Source organism: Tenrec ecaudatus, chromosome 1 (genome assembly GCF_050624435.1).
Source record: "Tenrec ecaudatus isolate mTenEca1 chromosome 1, mTenEca1.hap1, whole genome shotgun sequence".
Lineage (NCBI taxonomy): Eukaryota > Metazoa > Chordata > Mammalia > Afrosoricida > Tenrecidae > Tenrec > Tenrec ecaudatus.
The window spans coordinates 131,850,909-131,858,312 of record NC_134530.1 but is presented as its reverse complement, the minus strand read 5'-3'; the positions used below and the strand labels follow the sequence as shown (position 1 = coordinate 131,858,312).

The 7,404-nt window shown below is 39.7% G+C and overlaps 1 non-coding gene across 1 annotated transcript; it reads left to right on the top strand.

Annotated features, from left to right (window-relative positions):
- Window positions 1-241: 241 nt before the first annotated feature.
- Window positions 242-369, top strand: LOC142438434 (small nucleolar RNA SNORA65). Its single transcript, XR_012782808.1, has one exon. It is a non-coding gene; the product is annotated as a small nucleolar RNA SNORA65 (small nucleolar RNA).
- Window positions 370-7,404: the final 7,035 nt, after the last annotated feature.

The following is a 7,404-nucleotide window of genomic DNA, read 5'->3' as shown; positions in this document are numbered from 1 at the left end:
CACCCAACGGTTACCAGTCATTCATTCATCTGTGGCCAATATTGCTTGGACCAATAAAGATACGGAATTAATCCATGTTGACAAGGCATGAATGCCAGAGAGCAAATAGCCAACTCTATAAAAAATGTGACAGAGTTTATATTTTGAAAATTAATTATGTATGAAACACTTCAAAATCTACTTGCATTATGAAAATACTAAGGTAACGATATTTAATTCTAAAAATCTTAATTGCCAGCCACCCTCCACTGTACCTCACCATTCCCTGTTGGCTGGTGCAATCCAGTGGTGAGCTGAGAGTAAACCCCAGCTAGGCAACAGGGTTGTTTTTCATGCAGATGACTCTGTGCTGAAAGCATGGGGACAGTCAAGAAAACAATTTAATTGAACCCACTATGTGCTGGAAATGCTCAATTTTATTAATATTTATATATTCATATTTCCTATTAAAATCATTTTTATTTTAAAAAATGTTTTATTGACATAAAATTACATACCATAAAATGCAATGGTTCAAGCATATTTAAAAGATTTGTGCAATCATCACCACAATCAGTTTTAGAACATTTTCCTCATTCTTTTACTCATTATTATCAGAGCCCCGTTCCCTGTCAATATATTTTACCATAACCCTAAGAAACAATTGATCCAATTACTGTCTCTATAAATGTACATACCCTGGATTTCATCTAAAGAAAAATATTTTCAAATTCCCATACAGTGCCCAAAAACGGTTACAAAATAAAACAGAGAAAAACCATCAATGGAAAAAAAAGCAAAAAATAATAAAAACAAGAATATGTTTTCAATTGGACAAAATGGAGAATGTCTACAAAAGTCAACTTTCCACTGCACTCTGTTTGATAGAAAGGCCATTAGCATCACTGATCCCTGGTCACAGGGATTCTCCAGAAACCCAATCTCCATGGAGATCCTGCAAATGGACATTGGGCATTCATTGTCCTCCATAGCCTTCTGCACACAAGGTGCTTAGAATTTAAGGCCTAATAGTTCTTTCATTCAGTCTTAGATTTAATTATCTATAATCCTTGGATCACTCTGGCTGGTGTGCTTTTCCCGTGTGGATTTAGTTGACACCTTACTTTGATGGCTGCTTGTTTTAAGACAAGACCTCAGACACTATTCTTTCTTTCTTTCTTTTTAAAACATTTATTGGGGGCTCATACAAATGTTATCACAATCCAGACATCCATCCATTGTGTCGAGCTCATTTGTACATTTGTTGCCGTCATCATTCTCAAAACATTTTCTTTCTACTTGAGCCCTTGGTATCAGCTCCTCATTTCCCCCCTCCCTACCTCAACCCTCCCTCCCTCCCTCCTGAACCCTTGAAATTTATAAATTATTATTATTTTTTCATGTCTTACATTTTCCAAAGTCGCCCTCTACACACTTTTCTGTTGTCCATTCCCACTGATGATTTTGTCAGCACAGAGCTGGAATAAGCTTGGTGAGAGGCGACAACTCTTATGCACAACTTTCCTGATTTTAAACTGCAAAATATTCTGTTGTCTTGTTCTCACAACTCTCTGTTTGGTTCACACCTCTCTTACATGACCTGTGAACAGACACTATCCATTCAAATGATCATAACATTAAATTAGCCCACGATATAAAATTTAAACTATGCTGAGTAAAGAAAGGTATATATGTAAAGGCTAACTTTTTATTTAAAATACTTCAATTATTGACTTGTAGAGATTAAAAATTTAAGTGACTGAACACTATGCAAACAGTGAGTGCTGGAGCTCGGACATGCTATTCAATAATGCGCACTCACCAAGGCAGAACTATGCCTTCTGGACTAGTCAGTAAAAAAGGCGAAGGGACCATTGCAGTAGCAAATATATGGTCACCTTATGTTTTCAATTATGGGGTATCCTCCAAGCAAGAGATCTGAGCCAAAGACCAATGACTTCCAAATTCACAACCTCGGGATAGTAGTCTTCTGCTTCTTACACTAGGGCATCAGCCTTAAGTGCAAGGAAGTATTTCTTTTCCTTTAATCTGCTAAAAGTGTGTTTAAGATAAGGCGTGTGGTTAAATGAAAATCCCACAGTTCATTTAGTGGGGTTTTCAAACTGGATCCTTCTGATGTGGCCTGTGAAGAATGCTGTGCACCTTGAAAGGACAAAGTCTAAAGTCCTGGTTGTCTGTAGCATCTGGCCTGGATCACCAAGGGCTGGATAGGAAGTTCGTCAAAAGTGCCTTATTAAAATCATAGTACCATGGGTATTCTCCCATTGGGGGTCTATGTAAGTGATGTTAAGCAATTGCAGGTTGTCCCTTCTAGTCTATACACCTACAAAGTAAAATTGCCTTCTTGGGAACCAACAGGTCCCCCTCCTCACTCCACCTTTGGACGTTGATTTCCATTGAGGTGTACCCTTGTCGGAGTGCCTATTAATGTGAGCTGGCTGTGGAACAATGCTATGTGACAGGGATTTATTGGTCTTCTCCATCTTCCTGAAACATGAGAAACTGGTTCCAGTTGAGTTAAAGCCTCTTCTGAAGAAGTCATTTTTAAGCTGTACAAAGAAGGGGTTGTTCTATGGATTATCACTATTAAGCAGGTACACTAACTCATTGCTTGGGGTACTAGATTCAAAGATCACATGACCCAAGACCCGATGCCTGCATTTTGTCTTGGTGTTTATCCTTATAGCGTTTGTCCTGCTGTGTTTGGCTAACTGCGCTCAGTATGATGGTCCGTGCAGGTCCTGAGGTGCTGCGTGGCTGCACCACTGTTTATAGGGATGCATAGTAGTCCATGGTGTCAATGTACCCGCGTTTCTTTATCCTTTCTTGCAGTGGTCATTGGAACCACTTCCGGCTTTTTGATACTGTGAACTCTGCTGTGATGGACCCAGGAGGGCATACGTTGGACCTTTTACTTGTGTGGAGTATCCACCAGCAGAGAAATTCCTTGATCACATGAGAGTTCCTTCCCCAGTTGGTTTAGGTAGCCCTGTGGTTCTCCACAATCACTATCCATAGGAGAACTTTTAAAGTAACTCTTTGCTAAAAGATGTTCGATATCATTACTTGTCAGGAAAATGTAAACGAACTTCACATCGACCAGAACGGCTAGAATTGAGATTTGAACGGCTCCCCCAAATGTTAGTGGGGGTAAAAAATATGAAGAACTTTCAGAGATCCGAATATTTGTATAATGACTTGCTTGTTTCCTAGAAGGATAAACATTCCCCTACCCTCTGAATCAGCAATTCCCCTTCAGGATTTTATTTAAAAGAAATAAAGCATACACTCACCAAAAAAAAAAAAATCAACAGCATGGTTTATTTTACTTATAACTTAAGAAAAAATAACTCAATAAGGTTCATATTCATACAAATGGTTACTTCTACTCATGACCTCAGGCTGACTCTGATTAATAGTAACCTTGTAAAATGGAGTTGAGCTACTCTTTTGAGTTTTTGAGGTGGTAAACATGTATAGGACCAGGAAGCCTCATTTTAATCCTCCGGAGTGGCTAGTGGATTGGATTCCAACTACAAACCGTGCCATTTGTGGCCCAACCCAAACCATATTTCTTCACCAAAGCTCCTCTGGGGGTACAGAGAACAAAACACTGACACACTCAACAGCATTGATGAATCTCGGAAACATTTAGATCAACTAAAGAAGCCAGGTACAAAAGAGCACATACTGTCAGACTTTAATTGCATGAAGGTCCATGTGAAGGTCTGCATGGCAAAACACAGCAGGACAGACAGTTTCCTGTGGCAGGTGGAAGTAAAGAGACTGGAGAAAATTCATAGGTTAATCTACATACTTTTGCCATACTTTGTTTGTTTGTTTCAGAATTTTGCATTTCACTGTGCATACAAAATTAACCTCAGCTTTGAGAAAGTCATCTTCAGCAAGTCCTTTTGTAAAGAAAACAAATTGTTTGGAATCAGCTGCCATCTCTCTTGTGTTAATAATTAATTTTTGAAATGTGTCCTTTGCTTCAGGTAGAGGAACTCTGGTTTTTTCAGGCTGCAGTTGCAAAATGCCACCAACCAGACGGTTCATGAGAAATTCATTGTTCCTGTGTCCTCAAGTGTAGGTGTCCAAGACCAGTTTTCAATGATTTTAATTCCTCTGAGGTTTTAAGAGAGAATCTGTTACATTTTACTCTCTCTTGGTAGCTCCAGGTGGTTTTTCTTCCTATCTTTTTTTGGAAAAACACCAGTCATATAGGATTAGGACCTACGCTACCTAGTATGACCACAATTTAATTTAACTGGAAGTATTTTTAATGATCTGATTTTCAAACAAAGTCACATTCACAGGTCATATATTTTTAAGCATGTATTTAACATATATTTTTCAGGACACAATTTAATAGATAATAGATATCAACGAGATAAGTCTGGTTGAACCATAAGTGAGTATGGATTTTTACACTATTCCAAAACATACGTTTTCAACATAAGTTGTATTTATTCATTTAATGCATGTCTATATTTCTACAAATGAAAGATGAACTATATCCCACTGAGACTGTCCTAGACATAGAAGATCAGTGATAATATGTGTTATGGATTGAATTGTGCTCCTCCAAATATCTGTTTTCAATCCTAAGTCCCAGACATGGGGGCTTATGTTTGTGAAAAGGCGACCTGATGGCATAATTGTTGAGAGTTTGGCTGCTAATCAAAAGGCCAACAGTTCCACCCCTCCAGCAAATCCATGTGAGACAAAAACTTCGTGGTCTGCTCCCCTATAGATATCAGACTAGGAAACTCTCTACAGATGTTCTATTCCATCTTAAAGATCATAGGTTCCCAAACATATTTGGCCTACTGCCCCCTTCTCAGAAAAAAAAAGTATTCAGTGTCTCTCCCCACCCCATGGAAATTGAAAGCTTTTTATTATACACACAATCCAGGAGAAAGTGGAGATATCTGAGTTTGTAGCTCACAGGATTGTTCCGGAACCCCCATGGTTATAGATCTGTGAATCCAAATCACTCTTGCTTTATGCTTTAGATGATCTCTGCAGCACACACCAACAACACTATGTTGGTGGACACAGTCCCATTTGGAAATGGTGTTTCTGATTCAACGTTAATGAGATCGTTCTAAGTGTAAGGTGTGTTCTTGGTCAATTGCTTCTGAAATAGGAAAGGAGCATATTAGACACAGAAGCAAGGACAAACAGGAAAGAGGGATTCCACATCAAGGCCCCCAGCATTGCAGATGAGAGAATCAATGAGTTAAGAACCTTTCCCAGGAGCTGAAAGAAGACAGCTTCTCCCCAGAGCCAGTGCCACCAATTTGAATTTCTAGCTTCTTAGAAGTGAGAAAATGTATTTCTGTTCATGAAAGCCAACCACCTGCGGTATTTCTGTCGTAGCGACACTAAGAAAATAAGAGAGCATGTATAAAAGACTTGTGCAGGATATAATTTATGATTTCTAACAATTGTTCCTAGATATAAAACGGTTTCTTATCAACCCTTTCCAGGTAGGCAGGTATGATGCACATGAAAAAGAGCCCCATCTCTGTGCTTTGAACACTGTTATATAAATAGACAGTTTTCAACTGCATACATCTCCTAGGCACGATACAACCGGATCAACTCCATCAGGCAGGGGGCAGAGTGGCCCTCTGTGCCTGGCCCCACGTACTCTCCTGTGACTTCAGAGGGACTTGTCCACACTCTTTGAGGAAAGCGTCACGTTAATTTCCAGGCGCATTCGATCCACAGTGTGCCGAAAGCATTGTGATTGGTTGTGCCAGTTGTGTTGGTGTTTTATGGCTCTGCTCCTCTTTAATGATCTGTAGCGCCGCTCACCATGCAAGCTGCTGAATCTTGGCTCTCTCCCAGCTGCTCTATTGATCTGAAATTCGGCCCAAAGAACAATCCTTTGTTTGTTTGGGGGATTATTTTTATTTTCTGGCTCCAGACCGAGAGCACAGAATGGGGTGGAGACTTCACAGAAATGAGGACATCCACTCCTATGCTAGGGCTCCTGAGAGTCCAAGATCCGTCCTCTGGAGTTATAAAGAACACTGCTGAAAGCTGTAAAGAGAATTCATATTTGCATCGTATTGATGGTGACAACAGCTTGCCAGGCCCCCATCTGTCAGAGCAGAAGGTGGTCCGTAGTTCAGAGTCAGGGCTCGGGGGCTCTCCTTTCTGGGTGAGATACTGCAGAGCAGAGATGCACGTTGGTGGAGGAGCAGCTTCACACACAGGTGGAGAAGCAGCTCCCTACATGTGGTCATGGCGGTGGCTGGCGACCAGGCTACTCTTTGTTCACGTTCTCTAGGGTTTTAAGTCCTCCACGCTTGTATTTCCAAAGCCAAATGCTTTGAACAGTTCAGTTACTCAAAATGACAAGAGGGATTTCTTAAAGATTTTCAAAAAAGCTACCATAGTACCCCTTTCTTAGAAAAACACAGTTCATATTAATGCACTTAAAAACTGCGAAAATTAATTTGGGAAACAGTTGGCAATTTTGTTTGTTTGTTTGTTTTGTTTTCCCTTTAAACTAGCATTTACCAAACTTCTTGATCATGGTGTTTCTGTTCACAATGGTTTTCTTAACTACATCTGTGATGGAGATAGAAGATTTTTCCCATTAAAGCCCTTTTTAGGACATGAGGTATTGAACTGAATATATGAGTACATTAAGGTATAAATGATTCATATGAGACCATTCATTGTATTATCTGGGAGCACTTTTGGCTGGAGCAGACAGTGTTGGTGTGTGTAAATGTGTGTGTGTGTGTGTGTGTGTGAGTATATGTATGTGTGGACAGACAGATATCCCCCCAAAATCCATTTTCCTCTCTTGTAATTATAAAGTTGGGAAGCAGATTTTCAGTGTAGGTCTATATTTTCCAACACCTCTTTTTTTGCAGGGTATGAACATGTAATTAATATTTGCCAAGAGGATATGAGCAGAATTGATGGAGACAACTTCTGGTTGAGGCTAAGACTATAAAAACAGATGACTACAAGGCCCTGGGGCAGAACAGAGCCACACATGGGAAAAATTTTGCACCCCAAATCAACAACTAGAGGATAATCATTTGCTGAAGAGAAATAAAACCCTAGATAAATGCCTGTGAAATAAACTTGTATTTTGCTGGGTTAACTTTTAGGATCCGTTTGTGTTGTTTCAGCCTGTTCTCATTAACCCTATAGTGGAGAATTGTGGTGAATGGTGATATTTGGGAATGGATTAAGAAAAGAAAGGCGCCACCTGAAGGAGTTAGGCAGTAATATCTCGAGGCAAGAGAAGCAGGGTCTGGTGGCCCTGTATTTCATTTTGCTTTTCCCATTATATCTAATGGACTAAGAGCAAAGGTGAACACCTTTTGCATGTGATACTAATCATATTGATAAAATTTCCCCCACAAGATG